We start from the raw sequence: 14886 nt of genomic DNA, 5'->3' as shown, positions 1-14886 counted from the left end.
GAGAGTAGAGCCAGGGTCTGCTTATAGCCTGGTCACTGTTTTATCCATTAGGATTCCATTCCTCTCCCACACGTGAATATTGAAGACTTTCTCCAGAAAAAAATGCACCATCTGGTAATTTCTGGAGGGTTTTTTCCTTACCCTACATGTTTTTCTACTATCAGCTCTGACCTTTTCTATTTAACAAACAGACTGTTTTACCCATTTATTTTAAATGAAACTTAATAGAGCTGACTGTATAACAGCCCGTTCCATCTGCTTGGCTGCAAAGTAGCTTGATGATGTTTTTAAAGCTCTGGAAATAGTGTTTATCATTAACCTGTGTGCAGAATCAGCCATGAGAGCACACAACACATTATATTAAAAAATTATTTAGGTATTATATGAAAAAATGGTTATGGAATAACAAATGTAAAAGACAAAAAAAAAGAAAATCTTCCTACTCAAGGTCAAATGATCAGTCGCTCTTCAAAAGTATGCCTTCATGACCCAAACTGACCATGGAGTGTCTACCACATTGCATTACACACATACCCAACAATGGTTTATAAAGTATGCACAAAAAATACCGTCAGTTAGACCCTAAGACTATAGCTCACACAAATACATCCAGTAAAGGGAGTGATTTTTCCAGTCCTCACTCAGGCAATACTCTGCTTGATGCCAACAGTTTTTTGCAGGTGCTTAGCTACTCTCAGGTGCTGACCCAATAGGACTGCTCCACTGAGTAACTGTCACAGCATTAGCTCTGTGCCTGCATGCTGGAGGTGTAAAATGACAAAAATAGCATTCCACATAAAGGAATCATTCTGTGCTGTTCTAACAAGACACACAAAGACTCAGCAAAATCCTCCACAGGTCACAACATTAACTCATTCCTGCACCAAGAATGATGATCTATCTGCAGATTGCCGGGGGCAGATTGTGATGTTAAATGTTAGTGGACCCAAGACACGTTCTAAGTGAGCTTCCAACAAAGACATTATCGCCAGACTGACCGTGCCAGGAGCTCTGAGTACAGCCAGCAGTATCTGGTCACAAACCCAACCAGTAAAAGAAGGTGAATGCTTGCAAATATATTTGCATGCATTCTAAGCAAAGTAAGGCTGTTATTAAAAATCCATAAACACACACATTATCACCTGAGTGTTTCAGCCATTTGAAAGTAAGCAGCAAAACAAGAGGCCATTTACAGAACCTGGCTGCATCTGGGCTCTACCCAGCACTTCAACAGCATCTCCCTCCTGTGATTTTAACTTACTTTATAAACATTAAGGCTCTTACTAGTATGCCATATGCATATACATTTTACAGGTAGGGAACCTGAAGCACGGAGAGACTAAGGGCCAGATTTTTTATGACTCCCATTTTAACTGCTTAAAAACACCTGATCCTAAGTGACAAATCAATTGAATCCTCTTCCAGGGACTGTAACTACCCTTTCTACCACTCATTTTCAGTGAGAGTTTAGTTATGAAATAAGTTCCAGGTTTAGGTCCACTTCTTGTGTTGCCAGCTAAAATGTCACCCCGGATTCAAAGGAACATCAGGAATGTTGCTGTCCAGAGTATGAGCATTGTGATATGTCTCAAAATCAAAGGGAAGCCCAGATGGAACAGTGAGTCAAAAGCAGAGAACAGCAAGCTGTTAACACAGAGATGATTGCTGCCCACCAGCTCTCAGGACTTAGCTGCCACATTTGGAAGAAGGGTGAAGGACTCAAGATTTAAAGGAAGACACTTGGGAGGAACAGGCTGTAGACAGAAGTGGTTGGAGGCAGCACCTAACTTTTTAAGTCCTAAAAGGCTAGTTTGGGATTTTGTTTTTCATTCTCATATCTCTAAACGTTGTCATTCAATCCCAGAATTGAACGGAACAGAACAGAAGCAGAGACAAATCAAGAGAAGGGAAAACTAAGCAAGATCAGAAAGAAATTTGCAAGTTGTGGAACCATGGTATACAGAGGTGGAAGGAAGGTGACTTCAGAGTGAAAAGGACAGTAGCCTGCAAGCTGGTATGTCCAGGGAGTGTGTTATAGGAAAAGCAACTTTGAATTCTTTTAATAGTAATGAGTTCAAGCCAAAAGTTTCAGAACTGGACCCAGATTTTTCAACCACAAAGGTGTGGGGTGTTTGGATCCAGGATTTTCACTGGTGTCCATCTCTGGTTTTTAAAATATCACTGCATTACTAGGATTGTAATAAGGCACCTGTCACTACAGTATTTGGGAATCAGAACAGAAAATGAAAGCAATGTAAAGATGCCATAATGAGAAGTTGCTAGAAGAGAGGCAGAAAAAACCAAGGAGCAAAACCTTGTACAAAAGGGACAAAGTAGGGAGGAGAGGGGGTGGAATTGCTTTCTATATATAGGAGCATTATGCATCTACCCTAATCAAAATGGGATCAGAGGAGGAGAAAGTTGAGGCATTGTGGGTTAGGATACATGGAAGTCGTGGGGAAAGAGACTTGGTGGTGGGGGTCTGCTACAGACCACCACACCAAGAGGAAAAGCTAGATTTGGTATTCTCGAGGCAGCTCTTGGGAGGCCATACAGTCTAGGGACGTGGTTGTCATGGGGGACCTGAACTACCCTGACATCTGCTGGGAGGAGCAGTCAGCCAAATCCAGCCGTTCACACAGGTTCTTAACCTGCGTGCAGGACCTTCACCTAATGCAGGAGGTATACGGTCCCACTAGGGGGAATGCCTTACTGGACTTGGTGTTGGCTATGGGGGAGGACCTGGTAGGGGAGCTGCAGATTCGTGGTCACTTGGGGAAAGTGACCACTAATCAATTAAATTCACCATATGGCGTAGGGTGGGTAAGATAACTAGTAGGGTGGAAGTACTTGACTTTAGGAAGGCTAACTTCAGTGCACTTAGGAGTCTACTCAATGACACACTGCAGGAGAAGAGTATTGTGAGAGGGGAGTCCAGGAAGAGTGGTCGTTCCTAAAGGAAGCGATCCTTTGGGCACAGAGGGAGACTATCCCAGTACGAGGGAAAAGGGGGAAAGGAGCCAAAAAACATCCTTGGCAAAACAGGGAAATCCAGGGGAGCCTAAGGGCAAAAAAGAAGGCATGTAGGCAGTGGAAGCAGAGGGAAGCTACCAAGAAGGAGCATACCTACTTGGCCTGCACTTGCAGGGAGGCAGTTAGAAAGGCCAAAGCAACTACAGAGCTGAGGCTGGCAGCACAAATTAAAGACAACAAAAAGTCTTTTTTTAGGTATGTAGGGAGTAAAAGGAAGGCTCAGGGCAGCATAGGACCCCTACTGAACAAGGAGGAGCAATTAGTGACAGACAGGGGGGACAAGGCTGAGCTCTTCAATGAGTTTTTTGCCTCAGTGTTCCTGAATAGGTCTCAAGATAAGCTTCCTAATGGGCTCTTAGACGGGCATCAGAGGGACACCAGCCCACCAGCTGTCAATGCTGACTTGGTGCAGAGTCACTTGGATGGACTGGGTGTGTTCAAGTCAGCAGGCCTGGATGAGCTCCATCTAAGAGTACTGAAGGAATTGGCCGGTGTCATGGCAGAACCACAGGCACGGCTGTTTGAGTGCTCATGGTGCTCGGGTCAGGTCCTGGAGGACTGGAAAAAGGCCAATGTGGTGTCCCTATTTTCAAGAAGGGGAGGAAGGAGGATCCGAGTAATTATAGGCCAGTCAGTCTCACCTCCATTCTTGGAAAGGTGTACAAAAAGATTATGAAGGATCATATTTGTGGGAGTCCAGTGGGAAAAATAATGCATCAGGGAAACCAGCATAGATTCGTAGCCAGTAGATCATGCCTGACAAATTTGGTTTAATTTTATGACAGGGTCACAAAATGCTTAAACGCAGGAGTAGAGGTGGATGTCGTTTTCTTGGACTTTAGCAAGGCCTTCAATATAATATCTCATCTTATTCTCATAAATAAATTAAGAGGCTGTGACATAAATGTTTACATGGTCTGGTGGGTGGCAAATTGGCTTAGTGGTCGCATCCAGAGAGTGGTAGTAGACAGGTCGGTATCGATCTGGAAGGATACGGGTAGTGGGGTCCCGCAGGGTTCGGTCCTTGGACCTGTACTCTTCAATATCTTCATCAGTGACTTGGATGTGGGTGTGAAGTGTACTCTGTTCAAGTTTGTGGATACTAGATTGTGAAGTGAAGTGCACACTCTGGAGGGTAGGAAATGATTGCACGCAGACCTGGTTAGAAAAGTGGGCAGGACACAATAGGATGCAGTACAACAGGACAACCACAGAGTGCTGCACCTAGGGCACAAAAATACCCAGCACATCTACTGGCTGGGAAGTGACCCTCTCAGCAGCACAGAAGCAGAAAGGGATCTCAGAGTCATAGTGGACTCCAAGATGAACGTGAGTCATCAGCGTGATGAAACCATCTGCAAAGCTAACTGCATTTTATCATGCATCAGCAGATACATGACAGATAGATCCAAGGAGGTGATACTTGCCTTTTATGTGGCATTGGTCAGACCGCAGTTGGACTACTGCGTCCAGTTTTGGGCACCATACTTCAAGAAGGATGTTGACAGACTCGAGAGAGTCCAGAAGACAGCCTCTTGTATGGTTAGGGGCTTACAGGACAAGCCCTATGAGGAGAAACTGAGCGACCTGGACCTCTTCAGTCTCCGCAAGAGAAGGCTGAGAGGTGACCTTGTGGCCGCCTACAAATTTATTAGGGGACGCAGCATGGGATCGGAGATGCTGTGTTCACCTAGTCGCCTCTTGGGGTAACAAGGAACAATGGTCACAAACTGACCTAGATATCAGAAAAAACTTCTTCACAGTAAAGGTGGCCAAAATTTGGAATTGTCTTCCAAGGGAGGTGCTGCTATCCCCTACCTTGGGCGTCTTTAAAAGAAGGCTGGATAGGCATCTGACCCCAGCACTCTTTCCTGCCTAGGCAGGGGGTCAGACTCGATGATTTGTTGACGTCCCTTCTGACCCTAGCATCTGTGAATCTAATGCCCTAGACAAAGGACAACTCTCTAGAGACAAACTGCTGACACTTTAAAAGCAGCTTGACAATGATAAAAGGGAATGTCTTACTTTTTAGGTTTACTTATTAGTTTTAACTGGTTACTGTTAAAAATGTGAAACTAACAGTGACTTGCTTTCTTCACAATCTGTCTTCAGAGTCTAGAGATCATCCAAGGTTGAAAGGCCTCCATTCATGCCTAGCCTCTTCCTACCCTCTTTAGGAAAAATAATTAACTCTGAAGCAGAAAAAAGTTCCCCAAGCTGCCAAAGCACTGGAAGGTTTATAACAGGGCTCAGCAATGTTTTTGGGCACAGTGCGGAAAACACCTGCAACCTCAATTTGTAAGAGGTTGGCGTGCCAGGACTGGACAGTGGGGAAGCCGCAAGGGGCTCAGTCCTTGTTGTGGGAGCACAATCCTGCCTTCTTCCCCACTGTCTGCCCCAAGACGTGTGTGCACCTGCCACAACAAGATAGGCCAGGGCTCCATGGACCTTGGCGCAGCCACTTGCAGCCTCCTGACTGCCTGTAACAGCCAGCCTGGGCTCTGAGCAGGTCCCTGCTTCCTGCCTCAAAGCCCAGGCTGCTCGCAGCAGGCAGTGGGGAGGCTGCCAGCAGCTGCACTGGAGTCCATGGAGCCCCAGCCCAGCTCATTGCCAGTTGTGGGTGCACATGCGCCTCAAGGCAGATGGTGGGGAAGGAGCTGGGGCTTCACTGCCACAACAAGGATCGGGTCCCTTGCAGGTCCACTGCCTTCCACCCCAATGTGTATGCGCCAAGCAAAATGCCTTTGTGTTCCATGCTCTGGCATGCATGCCGGGGGTTGCCTACCTCTGGTTTATAAGGTGCTTTGCTTCCATGATTATGTTGATGGATGAATGGTTAGAGAGGTTGATTATGAGCACTGAAGAAAGAACTATACTTGTGCAACTGAGTTCTGGTACACACGGCCCTGGCCTATAGTAAATAACTTTCAGAACAACCACAACTATATCTCAGTGGTATTTTCATGTCTATGTATCCTGAGTACTTCCCTGGAAACAGACATGTGAGTGGAGTGCACACATGATTAAAGCTGCTCATGCAATCAACATTCACAGGAATGGGTCCCAAGTTTTATCAGTGAGTTCTGGGAAACTCTGGGCTGTGGTCCCCTGTGTAAGGAGATGTTCCTCAAGAACCGTTTGTTGGTATTTTTCAAGATGTTCATCCTCGCACTCCTTTGCAAAGCCCAGATGGAAGGATCTGATTTTAGTCAGCAAATGTTGGTAATTGTTAGTTTCCTTCTCCATGCAAGTACAGATAAAAATGATACAGTCCTAAAATTGTCTGAGATGATGCTCTTGTAGATAACTTGTAGATAACTGATGCTCTTTTATTCCATATTTTCAACCTGTCTAACAAATTTATCTCAAGGAACTTATGGGATACCGATCACTGAAAGAATTTGGACGTCTAAAACAATCTAAAACATGAGGATTGTCAGTTGTTTGGATTTATTTTTTTGACTCGGCTATGACTTACCCTCTACAGACATCAGTTAGGAATCTGAGGAAATTGTGCTTCTAATTTCTTAAGAAGGCCAAAGTTAAACACAATTAAGTAGACATCTTGAAAAGAAATATCACTGTAAAAGCCCTGAACCAAATACCACAATTCTTGGGATGTGCAGAGCCTGGATCCAACAGTAAATATCCTGGTCTGAGTGCCTGGTATTATGTGCTGAAATTAACTGAGCATGTCCTCCTGCCCCATCTATACACCTGTCATTTGTAACTGCTTACCTTGCCCAGATGCTTTTATTACCAGATCCACTTTGAGGTTTCAGTAAATATAAGGAAAACCAGACCCTGATAGCATGTAAAGCTAAATTTTACCTAGTCACATCATCTCCAGTTATGCTTTGGCACTCACCATCCTGTCCATCTAAGTGATATCATAACAGCTTGGAAAGTTTATCAGTGTCATTACACCACTAAATTTCAAAAGATATTTGGCTAATTCTCTGCAAAGCTATACTTAAGATCTATCTTCATTTATTCATGCATGCTGCTTGGTTTCTAGGGAGTATTAAGAAACAGAACTGGAGATGCCACAGCACTCTTATTCCTTGTTTTGAATGTGACTACAATCTTCTGCTCATCTCAATAGATTATTTTTTAAAGAAAAGCAATCAGTATTTCCAAAGAGTTGAACTAGCTGAATGATCCCTAATAAAAAAAAGTTGGATGTTATGCACTGAATTTACGTGAAACACTGAATATTCTAGTAATATTTTACATTGGAGCAGATGCTGAACACGGCAGAAGAATGAATGAAAGAGGTTATAGAAATTAGACAATGATGAGACCAAAGATAATCCTTCCCATATACTAGCCCTAAACTGAGCCAGCCTTGTTCCAAAGAGCACATTCTCTGATATCCAATTCTATATGAGACAACACCAGTATAAATCAGAAAGTAGTATATTTTGGCTTCTTCAGTAATGAATAATTTAAAAGCAATTTACTTAATCCCAAACTATTTACCATATTACTTCTTACAGTTCTTAGCCATATAGTTTTGTTTCCTTTTGTTTTGTCCATGCTACATAGTAAAATCATAATGTGAGGTAATCACTAAAATTTATTTCTCCTGTAGTTTTTAGAACAACTGAGAAATTATGTGGACCAGCTCCTAAAATTATGTAAATTAGTATGGCTCTACTGACTTAAACAGAGCCATGCCAGTTTTACATATGCTAAGAATTTGTCATGGCTTGTCTTAATACTGAGCTACTATTAATTGCTTATTTAAACCAGAGTAGAGTAAATTTGTTAATAAATGACCTTCTTGCATCAGTACTAGGAGTTTTTGGTTTAAATGTACAGCATAAAGCCCAATAAAAATCCTTCAGGAAAATTAGACAGACAGATGGGTAGAATGATATTCCAATACTCCTGTGCCTTTTGAACCACTGTATTCAGAATTACCGTAAGATATTCTTATTACTAGGATCTCTACTACATATTAAAGAGAAATAGTACTTGAAATTATGCTGTTCCTAACACCAATGCACATGTTTCACAGGACAGAAAGACTAACATCATAAACTGACAAGCTATCATGAGAGATTACACTGATGAACAAATGGTTAACAACAGCTTTGTTGAAATATTAATTCCCTCCCAGGACTAGATGTAAGTGCTTCTGTGCATCCAAATAGTTTTTAAGTATGGTAAGACATCTTATCATTGGAGATAAATAACATGAGCCAACATTTTGTATCAGAAAAGTTTTAAAACATTGTCTCTTGAAGCTTCCTTTTACACTTAATAAAGTAGAGGCAAAGTAGGAGCTTCATCAGTCATTACAAGCTGAAACCCTTGCTGATTATGTCATATAAAATCTGATTTGATCTTTGCTGCTGCTGTGAATACATGTGTTCAGCAGGTGGCTGGAAGGCTGCCTAACAAGCTGACAACTTCTAAATCAACCTGGTGTGGACAGAGGTCAGGTTATCTTTACAGTTTACAAAACTGTACCACAGGTGTAACCCTACCGTGTGATGTGACACTAAGCAGCTCTTAAAGCAGAAGGAGCCAACCTTTTTAGCAGGCATGCCACAAGTTAGCCCTGCAACTTCCCCAAGTGCCCCTACAGTCCCCTTCCCTTACCCAACCTGCTGTTCTGCCTTCTGCTCCCAGCCCTGTGCTCACTGGCTTATCTGCTGCTCTGCTTTCTTTTCCTTCCCTGTGCTCAGTGCCTGATTTGCTACTTTGCTTTCTTCCTGACCTATCTGCTGCTGTGCTGCCTGCCCTGTCCCTTATCTACGATATGCTGCACACAAAGGCTGTCCATGCCACTTGTGGCAACTGTGCTGCAGGCTGGCCGCCCCGTCTTAATGAAAGACATTCTCATTTTGATGCAGCCAGGTACACAGTTGTGTCACACCAGTGTTTAAGCCATTGCTCAGAATTAGAGGTCCAGGCACAAAGAGACAATGGCTATTAACTTTCTAATTTCCCCCCAGCCACCAATGTAGGGATGAGGCATGGCACGCATCTGCCCTGCTTACTACTGAGCTGACTTTCAGAAGCAAAGTTATCACCTATCCCCTCCCCTTCCTGGAATCAGACATCTCAGCCATCCTGCATAATGAGGAGTAGTTTTAATTTCGACCCAAATATAGTCTCCATCCCACACAACTCTTTACACACCTTTATTTTAGTCAGTGATGTGGCTCAGAAATGCTGGAGCACTGAATGTAGGCAACAGAAAACGTTATTTATGTCAAGCAAATTAACACTTCATCTCAGGTTAAACTCCATACTGTTACTTGCCTTGTGTCCTTCACCACCACCCCCATGGACATATATGCACAAGCAGGGTCATCAGTGGATCATGTTTAGAGTTACCCTCTGACTGAAACTTGAATATGGAAGTTTAAATGGTGACTGAAGCTGCCTTCCTCGTTAACAGTGTTCAACCCTTAGTTGCTCCCAAGGCAGGGGATGGGTTTATACACATGTTCTTTGTGCAGTGCTTTGCTCCAGCTGGCAAAACACAAACCTGGCAATAAAGACACTACATTCTGACCTACTAGAGTTCTGCATTCTGACCTAGATTCTCTGCATGGTTAGATTTACTAAACAGAAAGTATTTACAGTCGGACCCCACTGGCTCTGTCCACCCAGCAAAAGCCAAGTATAGATGATGATAATACTAAGGCAGAGGCCATAACAGAGCAAGCCCTAGTGCCTCACAGATAAATGCTGCAGGACAGGAGGCCCTGCCTATGTCCTACTAGTGCCTACCTACCAGTGGCTCTAACAGATCCCTGAATAGCCAAAGCCCAATTCCTTATCTCCTATTTCCACTGGTTATCAGAGCCTGCAGAGGTGGCCAACAAAAGCCATGCAATCCTGCTTACAACTGGAGTAAATTATGAGTGATAACATGCAGGAATCTGGATGTTTTGAAGGGTAAGCAAGCACGATGTGTATTTGCTGTAATCATGTTTCACTGCCTCCTGTGTCATGGTTCTGTTCACCCCTGAGCTCTGGAATATATCCACAAAGGGCCTTGCTTCTGCACATTTGCTTCCCTGAAACATAGCACATATAGTGTGGGTACTGGAAGATGGAAATATACCTCATCTGATATTTTTTTCTGAAGTTACCTCATTTGCACAAGCAGCAATGATACCTGTACAAATTAGGTATCTAATCCCTCATGTATTTTGCATACATACTGGTACTTGCATACCCAGCTGACTTCCTAATGTGGCCCTGGAGAGACTTGGGCATGATTTATACTACTTTGGCCATTTAAAAATACTTAAAGTGCCAGGCCAGTGTAAAAAAAATGAGTCATTCCCACAAAAGGTTCAAGTAGCTCAGTTATATGTGCATTCTGTGCCTGTGGGTTATTATTAGCATCTACTTCTTAAATTTTACATGTGGTAAAAGATCAGTATCCTGCCAGGCCTAAAAATGAACTCCTGAGAGAGAGTAGAATAAAAATCCACAGATGGTTTTGTTTTTGGCAGAGACATACAGAGCTCATGTGAAATACTGAGGAAGCAATACCTCAAAACAGCAAGTATGTCCATAAGCATTGTCGCTACCTACATTACTAGAGCTCTTAGTTCATGCATCAGGAAGCTGTTGTGTTTGGCACCATGCTAATATTGAACAAAAAGACAGCCAAAAAGGAACTCAAGTCAAAATATACCTGCTGAATGCAGTGGATCTGGCCTGTCACCTTACACAAGGCGTTGTATTCACTGGGCTTCTGCGCCTGTGCTATCTGCAGCAAAACTGACCATTTTTTTCCTCAACTGTTGAAGAAATCTGTTACCCTTTTGCATTTATAGCCATCTCAGCTGCCACTTCCTGCTCCCTATTTCTTCTCAGTCAAACTGCTACCTGATAAGTGGAAACTGTATCAGAGGATGATATTGGGACTTCATTTTATCCTTCTCTGAAAATGTGTTGGCAGCCACCTATCTCTGAAGTAATGGGACTACATCATGTGGTGCTGGCCTTGTTCTACATGTCAACCATTCTGGCTAGGTTCCATTCCTCTTGTAAGTTCCCGAGCTGCCACAACCTTCTCATCTTCACCATCGTTGCCTGGTGAGCAGACTGCATTACTGTCACTTTCTCAAACAAGGGGCAGTCTCTTGGCACGTTATGCATCACACCTGATACCAATTATCTTTTCTACATACTAATGTACATCAGTTTGATACAGACATCTAAAACTCATTTTGAGAAGGCCAAACGCCCTCTTCCCAGACCACTCTTGTGAATCTAGGATACTGTTGTACTTGTGATGTGGCTCTTAAATCATAATCTAGCCCTACCTTCCTGAGCATTCAGTCCTAAAAGCACTCAGGTGACATGACTCTGGCTAAGCTTTTTGAGCCCTAAATAGAGTACACAAACAGGCAGTCGAGACTGAGACAGCCTTTGAAAATCCCAGTACTAATCTTGCAGTTCCTATTCCCACTTGGAGCAGTAATGTACTAGAACAAGGATGTGACTACAGAGGCATTGGCACATGGTTACAAGGTGTGTATAACCAGAAGTTAGGAGTGTCGTCATACCAGTCTCACCTAATAATAATATAGTTATTTTCATACCACAAGCCTAAGCCCACGCTATATAGAGAAGTGCAGAGCCTGGGGGACTCAGTGACTGTAGGAGTGCCTACCACTGAGCTGCTAAGCAGTAAACAATGCAAAATTGCTGAGGTGCCTGTTGCTGGGGCTGTTATCTTCAGAAAGGAGGTGAGCTATTTTTGATCTCACAGGATGGGTTTGAAGATGAGTCAGATACCAAATTGTTACCCTGCCTTTGAAAACTACAGCTGATTCACTGAGCATTTCCCTGCTCTTCCCTAACGCAATTTTACATCTCTGAGAAACAGCATAATATATTGCAGCCGGTAGTAGTAGACAAAGGAAAAAGTGTTACTTGAGCAGCACAGAGGAAGTCACATCCTGATTTAGGAGACAAGAATAGCTTCTTCCTCTCTATACAGGACTTGTTCTTTAGTCTCCAGCAACTGTATCTGCTTCCCTTCCCAATTACCCAGCTTAGAAATGCAGTATTTTCTTTGTGAAAACAGTTTTTACCAACTCCATGGGGGGGAGAGCCCCTTGCTGTGTAAACACTAAGGCTGTGTCTTGAGGGACTCACTCCTAGTAGCAGCTGGATGTATCACCAGGGGGTGACATGGGGCAGGTGGAATGGTCAACTATGTAATTTCTCCATAAGATATTTATTTCTATGTGATATTTGCCCAATATTCACTGCTGAGGAGCAACTTCCTATTAGATGCTGGTATCCAGGAGAGTTTTCACATCTTTCCCCTTATCTTCAGCAGGGGTTAACTGTTTCAGGGTATGGACAGATGACATGTTTACACCAGTATAAGTGGCCTTCACATCCCTGGAAAAAAAAGAAGGCAAACAATGTACAGCCCGACAGCGATGTAACCTTCTTGACTCTGGTACAGAATCAAGGTAAAACTCCAACAATGGATATATCAGTGTCATTCGTCTGCAGCTTATCCTGCCATGCGGTGTTTGCTCAAGGCAAAAAGGGTAAGACCTCCTCCCCTGCCACCTGGTAGTGAGGCACAATAACAGCTCTCCCAATAGGTAGCTATATGTCTGTTCATTTTGAATTCCAGATTCATTTATGTGTGAGAGGTCACCACAGAACTTTCCCAGCTGAAGAATGACCAAATACCCTGGTATAGCCCAGGGCACTAAAGGGAATCTTCAGTGTTTGCAGTAATTGGATTTTAGAACCTCCTATGACTGCTTCCTTCTGAAAACCCTGATGCAGAGGGAGCCCGAATGCCAGGACAGGGTATCCAGACAGGTAGTTGAATTATGAAGTACAGCCCAGCCTCAGATACGAAAAGTATTCAGTTACCAGAGTGACTAGAGACAGTGCATAACTTCCCTTCTGCATGCTCCAGCACCTGCAAGCTGCACACCCCAGCACCTCCTTTGAAAATCACAGTACATGTGCCCAAGCCTACACAGAGTCAATGAAGCAGCCGGGATTAGAATTCAGTGGCTCCTGTGACAGACTGTACACCTTGCCCTCATCCCCCCAGCCCTTGGAGCCCTCTCCACTGGGCTAAAGGGACTATTACTATACCATAACTGTGTTTCCCTAGCACAGGCAGAGTATAGGGCTGCCATAAGAAATTCCATGCTATACTCACAAAAATCGCAGTACAGGGAGTATGTCATGGTAGGGTCAGGGTAGGGAGGTAAGAGATGAATTCACAGCGTATGATGCTATAGGCATGCTGGATTATACCGTAGACTGTAGGCAGCTTGAAACATGCTGCCATATGTTAGAGTGGATAGTGACAGCTCTAACTTGACTGTGCCATGACAAGTCAGCTCTAACTGACTGACGCCATGGCCATTTCAGCCTCTGGAGAACCTAGAATCAAGAGAAGGCAAATGCACCATAAGCTTCCCAGGGGTGCAGTATAGAATAGGAAACCCAGTGTTCGTGCCACATCTAAACCACATCCTTATCCCATTTTCAATACTGATATAGAAAAAACAGATATTCATTGCTCCCCTAACCAACACTATCTCTGCTTGCCAAAAGTCTTCATTTGTATTCTATGTTGTATTCACTGTTATTCTATCACTAAATTAGTTGCTGATTGCAGTCTCTATTATCAATTTCATATTTGACATGTTACATTGTCTGTCTGGAGCCTGTCTTATGCTGGCTCAGATATGGACTAGGTGATCTAATACTTATTTTTTCATCTCTGACTTCTGTGATTTATATCTGGCAATTTTGATCTGTCCAGGGACACATCAGGGCAATTCAACCCTGGGCTAACTCCACTGGGCCAAGTTCTCTTCCAAGTTCCTCTTCTCAGACTGCTCTGGCTCCAGTAGAGTGGCACAGATGTAAACTGATAGCACCATCTGGCACACGCCCCTTAGGGTTTTAGTCCAGGGCTCTTGTCTTCCGTTTCCTAAACTCCTCTTGCTTCAACACTCTAGCAACATAAGACAACCCAAGAGTCAAAGTTCAGGTTTAACCAGGTTTTATCTAACCTATTTTGGCCTGATTCTGATTTCACTTACTTTGAAAAAACTATAGGTAAGTCTCTTGCAATAATGGAGTTATACCAGTAGTGTACATGATGTTGGACTTGGGCCAAGTACAGTAGATTTGAGGGATCAATACAGTGTTATTTCCTTTTCAAATGCCCTTCCTAAGTCTGTTTAACATCTGCTTTACAATCTATGATTTCTCAGCTTTATTGACTGTTTCCCAGTCTTATCAGAATACAATATATGATAAGGAACATAAGAAAAATCAGCTGCTCACTACAGTAGTTCAAGGACACAACTTCCATACCTGCCAGGTGTGAGTCTCTAAATTTCTGCAAGATAGGTGAAGATGTGGTATTAATGATCTTCTATACACCATCATTTCCCATGTAAAGGAAAGGAAACCAGTCTTAAATATTTACACAACACATTCCTAATACCTACTCAAGTGACCTTACTCAACTGGCAAAATCCTGTAATTGTTTTTCCTGATTTTATTTGTCTCTGTGTCAACCTAAAAAGATTTTGTAGACCCATGGAGCAAGGACCATCCCTTTTTGTATGTCTCTCCACTATGAGAGTAACAAAAGTTACTGTTTTGTTCTTTTATTTTCATTATAAACTTTTACATGAGACCATAAGCTGGTAGTAAATAACTTTACCTCTAAGTGCCCATGGAGCCCCCAGGTATGCTAAGGCTCAGTGTGCTTCTGAAAGCAACACCCCAACATTACTGCCTACTTGTTTGCTGAAGAAGATACAATATCTGGTTTTAGACTCTGTGTTAAACTGAAATTAAAGCAGA

Source organism: Alligator mississippiensis, chromosome 13 (genome assembly GCF_030867095.1).
Source record: "Alligator mississippiensis isolate rAllMis1 chromosome 13, rAllMis1, whole genome shotgun sequence".
Taxonomy (NCBI): Eukaryota; Metazoa; Chordata; order Crocodylia; family Alligatoridae; genus Alligator; species Alligator mississippiensis.
The sequence above is the reverse complement of the archived record's forward strand: the minus strand, read 5'-3'. Positions refer to the sequence as shown.